This window comes from Seriola lalandi, unplaced genomic scaffold (genome assembly GCF_002814215.2).
Source record: "Seriola lalandi dorsalis isolate HSWRI2012SDOR001 ecotype SW California unplaced genomic scaffold, Sedor1 jcf7180002054837, whole genome shotgun sequence".
NCBI classification, from domain to species: Eukaryota; Metazoa; Chordata; class Actinopteri; order Carangiformes; family Carangidae; genus Seriola; species Seriola lalandi.
The window spans coordinates 24,443-32,741 of record NW_019525390.1 but is presented as its reverse complement, the minus strand read 5'-3'; positions in this window follow the sequence as shown (position 1 = coordinate 32,741).

The window sequence follows — 8,299 nt, the reverse complement described above, 5'->3', positions numbered from 1 at the left end:
GGGGAGGGGAGACAGTGGCTGAATCAGGCCGGTTGTGTTGAAGTGTTTACACAACAAACTCTTCAATTAGCAACAGGCGACAGCAGCAGGCTAACTGCTGATTAGCAGAGCACTGAGGGCATGTGGAAGTGTGTGTGTGTGTGTGTGTGTGTGTGTGTGTGTGTGTGTGTGTGTGTGTGTGTGTCCTGATAAAATCATGAATGAAAATAGTACCAATTACAACACAGTAGGTCACAGGGAGCCTCCAGGGAAGAGACAGTGAAGGAGGATTTCAGCTACTGCAATTTTACATCTTCCACCGTCTCATTTTGTCTGATTCACTGTTCTAGTAAATAAAATCTACAGTGAAATAAAAGGTAGAAAAACAGCAGAAGTGTCTTAAATGATCAATCGATCATCAGAACGGTTGTTGATTCAGCTTCTTTTTGCCTCTGAATCTTTCGCTGCATTTCAAGTTTAGTCGACTTCTGTCCTGAAGCATCTTCAGACTCATCTTCTCCTGTGAAGGAACGTTTCAGTCCACAGAGCTCCAGTGTTTGATATTGAACAGATCCTGCGGACTCGACTAATTTAACTTCTTCTTCTTCTTCTCTTCCTCTTCTTCTTCTTCTTACCTCAAAAAGGACAAAACCCCCCCGATGCTGCCAAAGAATACAGTATCAGGTATCTGTGAGTGTGAGGGTCTAAACACTGATCTGATTCCACGTAATTTGTAGTTTCACACCCTAAAATTGGCAGTTTACCAGGAAATGAATTCTTCTTCGCTGCTCTAAAACAGCAGCGTACACAGGAAGTTTTTTTTTCACCTTAAATTAGAGAATCTGCGCTTTCTAACAAACAGGAAAAGAGGATGAATGCAGCGGTATGGATCAGTATGGGGAAGGATTTCTACGTTATTTCTTAAGCTACTTGGATATAAGATAATGAGAAAACAAACTGTTGAATTGTTTTGGAGCTTGAAATGTTTTTAAACAAAGTCTCAGGTTCATAAAAATAGTAAAGTAAATTCATAGATAAACGTATAATAAATGCCTAAAATGAAAAGTGTTATCTGTTGCTCTGTTTAAAGGCCTTTAGCTGTGGTTATGAGTCACGTCAGAATTATGAATTAAATCCTCAGTTTCTTCTTCTTCTTCTTCTGTCTCACACGTCTCAGAGGTCGATGGAAACGTGACAAGAAGAAGAAAAAGGGCGAGAACAGAATCACGGGATGAACCGTCAGAGGATTTTCGTCTAGACCAAAATATGGCAGTAATTAGTTCTCTGTGTTTTATTATGTAAATTGACATATTTGCTTCACAGACACAAACAGCTCCTGAGGCTGCTCTGACCTACATCCGTCTGTCTCTGGATCTGCGGTGTCTCCATACCTCAGGCTCACTCACCGCACTGAATAAAACTATTATGCTCTCGTCGTACGTATCCTAAGTTCTTCTGTGCTTATTTGTGGCCAAACAAAGGTTCTGCGGAGACGTGGCGCTGATTTAAAAGTCTATTTTTGTGTGTTTTTGTGTCTCAGTCGCAAAACAAAAGAAAGAATGTGAAGGATTCTCCGGCACATCTCCTCTGGACGCTGCAGATTTGTTCTTACCTGTTTAAGACACATACCTGCTGCGTGAGGCGTGTTTTGCAAACAGTGATACTGCAGGATGCTGCACACTGACACACACACACACACACACACACACACATACATACACACACACACACACACACACACACACACACATACATACACTCACTCACACACACACACTCACACGATACACCAACACACAGCTTTGACATACTTTCAGCATACTTTCATACAATTATCTTAAACACACACACACACACACACTCACACACACACATGCAGAAGTGTCACATACTTTTTGCAGACAATCAAAATCCTATTTTCTAAATCCAGTTTTTATCGTAACACTTTGATTTCGTAATTAAACCATTAAACCTCATTTATTGGTTATTTTTCATGTGTTGAGTCCAGATGAGAAAAGAGGAGAAAGTGAAATTATAAACAAACTCTTCTGCATCATTTTGTCCTTCAAAGCTCAAACTGACCGTCGCTCAGAGATGATGCGTTAACGGACAACTTGTAGAAATGTGAACTGAACTTCCTGTTGGGTAAAACTGTCAGATTCCTTCCTGGGCGGGGCGTCTGTTCGCCCACGCAGCTCAATCGAACCCACGAGCGTATGATGAAACGCAGGGTTGATTCACACACTCAGCAGGTTAGGACGTAGAGAACGCCGACGGATTGCGCTGAGGTCACGACCTTTTCTTGCAGGTCATCCCCGCCTCTCCCATCTTTTCCTGTGAAGTGCACGCCGTCTGTCATCGCAAAGGAACGAGGCGTTTGGACTCAGCTTTACTTATCGTCCGCCTCCTCCTTCTTTTCCAGGCCGTCTGTGTTGACTTTGGACCGCAGCTTTAATTCCCTCCGAGCTCGTGTAATCTCAAAGCTTTTATGACTGCGAACACTGACACCTTCACCTGGGATTGTTTCCTAATGTGCCATTGTGAAAACTTGTCAGTGTGTCAGTGTGTCACGCCCTCCAGGGCTCAGACACCGGACAACTACTGACAACGCTTTTGCATAAGTGTGTATAAAACACGTTTAAAGTTGTGTTTTGTGTGTTTGAGTTGAGGTAACTTCATTATTTTGATGAGCTCATAAAGGAAACAGAAAGGAAGCTGCATAATTAACACAGTGAGCTAATGAAAGTGTAACCAGACGTTCAGATGTAAACTGTAGTTGTTGGATGTAATCGCTGCTAATCACCTAAGATGGTATTTATGTTTTATTAACGAAGCACTTTAACAATTAGTCAGCTGTATTTACCGTCCAGCATTTCATTTTTGTCTCTACTCCACTTTACTCGCTTTTGGAACCAAGTTCTTCTTTTGCCACTCAATCCGGCGTTGTTACTATAGCAACAAAGCTATAGGCTACGTACTAAAAGTATAGATTTTTTTTAAAATGGCGGATTTCTTTAGTAGTGATGGATTCTTCTGATCATTTAGCAGTCTGCAGTGGTTTCACCTCCCCTCGCTCGAAACCTCAGCGGAGGTGATACCAAAACCAGAACCAGCTGCCGGGTCTCTCTGCATCTTTTCCCTGATGGGAAACCAGAGAAGAAGAAGAGTCGAGTCGGGTTGAGCTGGTGCCGTGACGATGAAAGACTTGTGATATTGTTGAAACGTAATCAATCAATGCCTGTGTTAAATCTTTATTTTAGTCTTTCTGTTGCAGTGGAGGAAGAAGGTGAAGGTGACGATGATGCAGTCTTACTCCCATATTCCTGTTTTAAGAGTTTTAACAGAATTCAAAATTTATCTTTTCTTAATTTTACCAATCCTGAAGCAAAAATGATTTCAGTTGCTCATGAAATTAAAGACTTCCCTCCTGTATTGTGATTTGAGCTCCAGTTACTAACCCAACCAGCCTTTAATACTTACCCTTACCCTAATACCCTAATACCCTTCACCGCCTGAAACTGTGGTTTTATTTATTAAAAACTGAGCTCAGCGTCACTTTTCCTACGAATCTCTGCTCTCGACACTTTGGTTTAACTGGGTAAGTTTATTTTCTGCACGTGAGTCTTTCTTTCACCTCGACCCCTCTGATCCTGAACAATCATCGCCCGCTTTCCCAACGCCACCTCATCGCCGACATCATATTATTCCTCTGTGGGATAAAAGCAGAACAAAGGTCACATAGAAGGTTTGGGAAACGCCTCCGTCCCTCCGGAGATCGCCATTCCTCTTCACCGCTGCGGGTCTCAGTGCGGGCTTAAAGGTTCAAGGCGTCTTCGGCCCCGCGGCTTCCGTGTCTTTTGTAGACAACCTTGGGAGGCTTTTCCATTCAGCCCGGGGTGTATTATAGCCGTCAGCACCCGGGCTATATGTAATTAGTGTCGGGGTCAAAGGTCAAGGCGGGATTTAAGCCTGAGAACTATTGGTCAGTCAACAAACCTGGGGACCAAATCCCCCTGGACTCCCGGGATGGAAACCCCGCTGCTGACAGATCTGAGCCCTCACAAACACACAAACACACAAACACATACACAGGTCTGACTTGGGAGAACTCACGGAACGGGTTTTAAGCACAAACACAAACATGCAACATTCCTGTCTCGTGCTAACTGATGCTAATCCCGGTTCCCAGATGAATCGTCACGGCGACGGGAAACTGGAGGAAGGAGGAAAACCTGCACGTTCATGACGTCAACCCTTCGTCCTGGTCCAGTCTGAACACATCAAACGAGTTCAGCCAGGATCAACAAGATTTCACCTTCTATCGCCATAAAAACCGACCGGGTCACCTGGAGGACGTCCATGTTGTTCAGTTCAATGACAATAGGACTTTTCACAACTCCTACAACCTGAGCAACCCTCCAATACCCCCAACTATGGTTACACTGATAAACACGCGAGCTGTACCGAGTGCAGCCTACCTACCTCCGTCACCATGGTTACTATAATCACAGTCATGGCTTGGTTCTCTGTCTCACCGACACTTTTCCCTTCGCTCCTGTCATCATTACTACGACCACTAGATGTCGCCTAGCAACAAAACCTAACTATTGTTATAGGATTTCAGGTGTTCATTCACTATGCATGCACACACACACACACACACACACACACACACACACACACACTCTTCCTTTTTTCCATACAGCTGTATTCAGCGGTGTTCATTGAACACATATTTTTAATGAACGCTGAACTGAACTAATCAGTTTAGAAATGATGAAAGTTCACGACAGTTTTACGGCGCCGCGTGACGTCTCCATAGACACGGCCCGGGGCGGCTGGTGCCGGCGGTACAGACACACAGAAGGAGGTTCTATTGAAAAAGAATAGAGGCCTTTTTAAAAAAAATCTTTTTAAACGGAACAAATGAACGTGAACTAGTTGTTTTTAAATGTGAACTGGCACAACACTGTCTGTATTACACAACAGAGGGAGCACAGCAGTTCACACCTGTAGCCAGGAGGCAAATATCAGCAAGTGACGACATCACACACACACACACATGAGTATATGCAAATACAGCAACACAGACGAAGTTATCAGAACACACACTGAAGATGAAATGAGGAATGAAAATGAAATAAATGCAAATGAAAAAAACATTTACATTCAAACACACACACACACACACGATCCAGCTGCCCGTGCCAGCTTCCACGCCAACATGAAAGCCTGTAATTTAATCATCATAAAACCCTGAGTGCATGGAAAGTTCAGCAGCGTTTCTGAAACCTCGAGGCTTCTTCCTGTGATTCCTGCTGATGTCAGCGAGCGCCAGCAGCCACCCAGCGTGAGCGAGCGCCACCCGGCCGGTCTGTCCTTCAAAATAATGGTAGCAGCTGAGCAGCTTCAGTCCTCCTGGTCACCGGCCGAAGGAGGTCACCAAACCCCAGTTTACACCTGATGGTCGGACCAGCAGCTCGCTGTGTGTGTGTGTGTGTGTGTGTGTGTGTGTGTGTGTGTGTTCGTGTGTAAATGGTTGAATGAGGTAAAAGTGCTTTGTAGACACATTTCATTTAAAGGTACTCATTGTGATAATTGGTGCCTTCCCAGAATTGGATAATAAATAAAGTAACACACCTTCAGCCTGATGCTTTTGCTCTCAGTTTGACTTTTTGACCTAAACACGAACGTTTTGTTCATTTACCACCAGAGATGAAAGATGCACATACATTTATGAGTTTATATCAAATCTGATATACCCCAAAACTTTATTTCACAGTGATAGTTCAGGTTATTTGACGTGGGGTTGTAAGAGGGACTTTCCATCGGTGTATTACCTGCATCACTTTAATCACTATCACTTTGAGAGTAATGCTGCAGGTAAAAATGAGGAACAGCTTGAGACAATGAACGATGACCCTCATCATCACTTTTGTTAGTTTCTGTCTGCAGCTATTTGTTCACCTAAATAAACTGAAACCACCCGAGCTCGATGCATGTTGCCGTGGCTACGTCCACACTACTGCGTTTTACTTTGAAAATGTCTTCATCTCATTTGCTTCGTTTGCTCCTCCCGTCCACATGACTCCTGAGTTTTCATCACATAAAACAGACTTTCAGAAACTAATTCCATTTTATTTTGAAAACTCTGAGGTTGTGTTTTATTTTGAAAACTCTGGGGTTGTGTTTTATTTTGAAAACTCTGGGGTTGTGTTTTGTTTTGAAAACTCTAGGATTGTGTTTTATTTTGAAAACTCTGGGGTTGTGTTTTATTTTGAAAACTCTAGGATTGTGTTTTATTTTGAAAACGCTGGGGTTGTGTTTTATTTTGAAAACTCTGGGGTTGTGTTTTATTTTGAAAACTCTAGGATTGTGTTTTATTTTGAAAACTCTGGGGTTGTGTTTTGTTTTGAAAACTCTGGGGTTGTGTTTTATTTTGAAAACTCTAGGATTGTGTTTTATTTTGAAAACTCTGGGGTTGTGTTTTGTTTTGAAAACTCTGGGGTTGTGTTTTGTTTTGAAAACTCTAGGAGTGTGTTGTAGCCTGGACAGAAACTGAGACCTTTGTAAACAATGAGGTCACAGCCACGGTCTCTCCTGATTGGCTCTCATCAGCCTAAACTACCAGTGGTGAATACAACATGATGATGAATGACAGTGTCACTGACCTTGTTGTCTTTGTTGTTGTTCACTTCCATTCTCTGTTTTAATGCCACAACTGTCTTCAACTAATCAACTGCAGAGGAGACAGTCTACTTCCTGTTTACACCGGCTCACACATGCTCAGTGTACTGTATGTGTGTGTTTTCAGGTGTGTTAGTCTGGGCGGAGCTCGTGGAAGCAGCCTGAGGGAAGGAGTGAAGCGACGGTGGGGAGTTAGCCGAACTCACCTGCGGCAGGTAAGACCTGTATCCTTTTCTTGGGTGTAGCCACCACGACATTCAGATGTTAGTAACTGCTGCAGCTAAAAGACGCAGTGGTGATTAAAAGAAATGATTTTACCGGTGCCGTCACTCTTCCCCAAACAACCCTTATGACCCATATGTGTGTTTTCTGATCCGGCACCTCTGTGGTTGAGGTTGGTAACCATGGAGACAGTCACAGAACATGGATGTGATGCTGCAGATATTCTTTTGGTCTTTTTTTTTTAATGTTTTCCCTCCATCGTGCTCAATGTTTTTGTCTCATTTCACATCACACTTTTATTTCTCTGCAAAGTTTTCAGCTGTTTTGATCGTAGTCACTCGGGTTGATCTCTCAGCTGTGGCGCTGACCCGGTTCTGGCTCTCCTCCTGACGTTTGTTCTCAGACTGTCGAGTTGTTGTGTAACACGCCGAGCTGACAGAGGGTTTTTATTATCAGTGATCTGCAGCAGTTATCACCTTCCCGCCCTTCCCCTCAAGTCAATTAAACCGGAGCTGGCTTTGATCAAACATTCCAGTCGTGTCGTGACACTTTGCATCTTACCTGTTAACCCTTCACTCCAATCGGACCAATGCCTCCGACCTGACGCTGGGTGATTTATATTAAAGCTTATTCCCATTCACTTTCATATATTAATATATAAAATATCCATTCTCAGTTCCCTCTCTGAGCAGAACTGGGTTTCAGCAGGACTTGTCTGTTTGAATCTGAACCTCCATGGTTTGTAATGTGACGTAAACGTTTCACAGCTAATACAGACATCACCTTACAACATTAACTCAGTGTCCGTCACAACGTAGTTATTGTGTTGTTGTTATTAAGGAGGAGGCGTCAACATCTACATAAATACTAATTTATCTGTCTCGGTCTTTACTTCTGTTCCTGAGACCGAATGTTTGGAAGAAGAAAAATAGTGGAAAAGTTCAGGTATATTATTCACCCTCTGCACCTGTGGGCGTCATAGGTGATTTATGCTTCTGATGATTTTAAAAAAACATCTGCAACAAATTCAATCTCACGCAGATTATTTCAGAAAATACAGTAAAATTTAAACTGCCACATTATTTTAACCAACAGACCCTGACGTAAATGTTTTTGAATGAATGAGTTTGTAGTAAATGTGTCATGTGTTCGTCGTATGTTGATGCTGTAGGTTTAAAATGATCAATTAATCCAGACAAATATCTTCACGTTTTTCTTTCTCTTCTAGAAGCAAAAAAAAAAGTTTAATGTTGCGTCTCTGGAAATTCAAACTCAGAGAAAAATGTCATTATGTTGAAGATAAATTAAAGTTGGTGTCCATGGCTCTGTAGATACAGAGAGCTGGCATCCTGCTAAGTCCTTTTTAATACACGACATAGCTAACTTCATGCTAAGCTGACATAACGGGGGG